General features: G+C 42.5%; 1 pseudogene; it reads left to right on the top strand.

Moving 5' to 3' along the window:
* Nucleotides 1-550: 550 nt before the first annotated feature.
* On the top strand, nucleotides 551-877 carry LOC149198907 (L-gulonolactone oxidase 3 pseudogene; annotated as a pseudogene).
* The last annotated feature ends 1070 nt before the right edge of the window (nucleotides 878-1947 follow it).

The raw sequence follows: 1947 nt of genomic DNA, 5'->3' as shown, positions 1-1947 counted from the left end.
CAGAGTTTCAACTCTCTTTTGGGTAGTTAGAAAATCTTGCTGGCTTAGAAGCTAGTAACCCTGAAACGCCCTCTGAAAAGCCACTGAAAAGAAGGCAGGGCTCGGCAGACCCACATTGTCAAACTTGGTGTGGTCAAGAATTTCACTGCCTAACTCGAGCTGTATAATTGAGGTTCAGAGTTCATGCAGCCCCATAATTTTGAGTCAATCGATGGCGCAACTCAGGAAGGTGAATCATAGGTGGCATTCATTCTTATAATTTCATTGCAGACCTATATTTTCTTAGCTACATGCCCACCACCACCTGTTCAATTCGTTTCCAAGGGCTACCATCTCACAAAGGATGTGGGAGGGTGAAACTACCTGCAAGGTTTCAAAGGGCGTTTTCCCCAAGTCTGAGGATGAACTCCTCCAAGAATTTGCATATGAAGTGAAGAAAGGGAGAAGGATGAAACTCATGAGTGCTTGATCTCATTCCCTTAATCGTTTTTCCTGCCTGGGGGGAGATGGAAGGGTTGTTATCAGCAGTCGGGACTATAATTCTCGTATCATGGTGTACAAGGAATCGATGACAATGACTGTTGATGCCGGGGTAGAGTTGAGGGTACTCGTTGATGCGCTTGCATCAAAGGGTCTTGCATTTCCTCAAACAACCGACTGGGATTTTATTTCCATGGCCGGCACCGTTAGTACTGCAGCCCACAGGAGTGGATTGTTGGGTAAGGGAAGTGGAATCCATGAATATGTGGTGGGCATGAGCTTCATTGTTCCTGCGCCTACGGATGAAGGATATGTAAGACTCCTCCATTTTAAAAACAATGACGAGGATCTGAAGGCCACCAAAGTGTCTCTGGGAGTGCTGGGGGCCATCTCATAGTTGACGTTTAAGGTGGAGAAAATGTTCAAGCAATCCGTTACTCTGGATCTGAAAGACAACTCGGATCTAGAAGAATCGTTCGTGATGTTTGTTGAAGCCCATAAATTTGGGTGGATAACTTCGTATCCTTCTCTGCGTCAAGCCTTGTACATGATCCAGGAAAGTTTCCAACCCCACCTTTCAACCGTTGACCGTGCAAATTGTGGTATAGACGAGGGAAAATGGTGAGAAATTGTTGTTGTTATAGATGTTTAATAGTTAGTATGACAATTTCTTTTCTATTATAAATACAGAAATAAAAAACCTTGTTCGTATTCAACAAAACTCGACTATAAAATGCTAAAAAATTTACATGATGTAGGGGATTTCTTCCAAAGTATATGCCTGCAGCATTACATTTCATTGCAGCGGACGAAGGAGAGCAAGAGGACAAGTTTAATAGGAGATTTAACTAACTTGATAACCTCAGAGGCGGAAGGCTGCAAATCTGCCGACAGTTGGTAAATTAGACAGTTTGGTGCAAATGCGGCCCTCCTACAACAAAGAAGGCATTTGCCCCTGCACTCCTATGCAACAAAAAGAATGCAGATGGCTATTCGCGCGGGCACAACAGCCCTCCTCATCCTCCTGGCCCTCCTCGTGCTGCAGGAAACCCAACCCTCCTCTCGCAGCATTCGCCCCTGCACTCTTCAACAAACCCCGCTGGCTATTCGCGCGGGCATGATGGGCGCGATAACCCAAATTAAATTTACGGCGTAATTAACTATTTAATTGAATTGGACGGCAGACCATTGTTTAATCGTCTAACAATGGATCTGACGATCAAGATTACGACAGAAAAGCAAGTAGGGAAGTTGATTTCAGAGAGAAATAGATTACGGCGTAATAATTAAGTAATTTTGGGTATATATTTCTAGCATTCCCAGCTCCAGTAAAAATACTTTACCAATTGAAAGAATTTATATTAAACCAATTGAAAGAATTTATACTAAACGTGAATTTGAGAATTTGTATTAAGTGAGAAATGATTGTCATTATATTTAACTTTAATTTTCATCTTGAATTTGTGA

The sequence above is a fragment of the Pinus tabuliformis genome, chromosome 2_1 (assembly GCF_031772625.1).
Source record: "Pinus tabuliformis cultivar Carrire ecotype Pingquan chromosome 2_1, CPIR1, whole genome shotgun sequence".
Taxonomy (NCBI): domain Eukaryota; kingdom Viridiplantae; phylum Streptophyta; class Pinopsida; order Pinales; family Pinaceae; genus Pinus; species Pinus tabuliformis.
The sequence above is the reverse complement of the archived record's forward strand: the minus strand, read 5'-3'. Positions and strand labels throughout refer to the sequence as shown.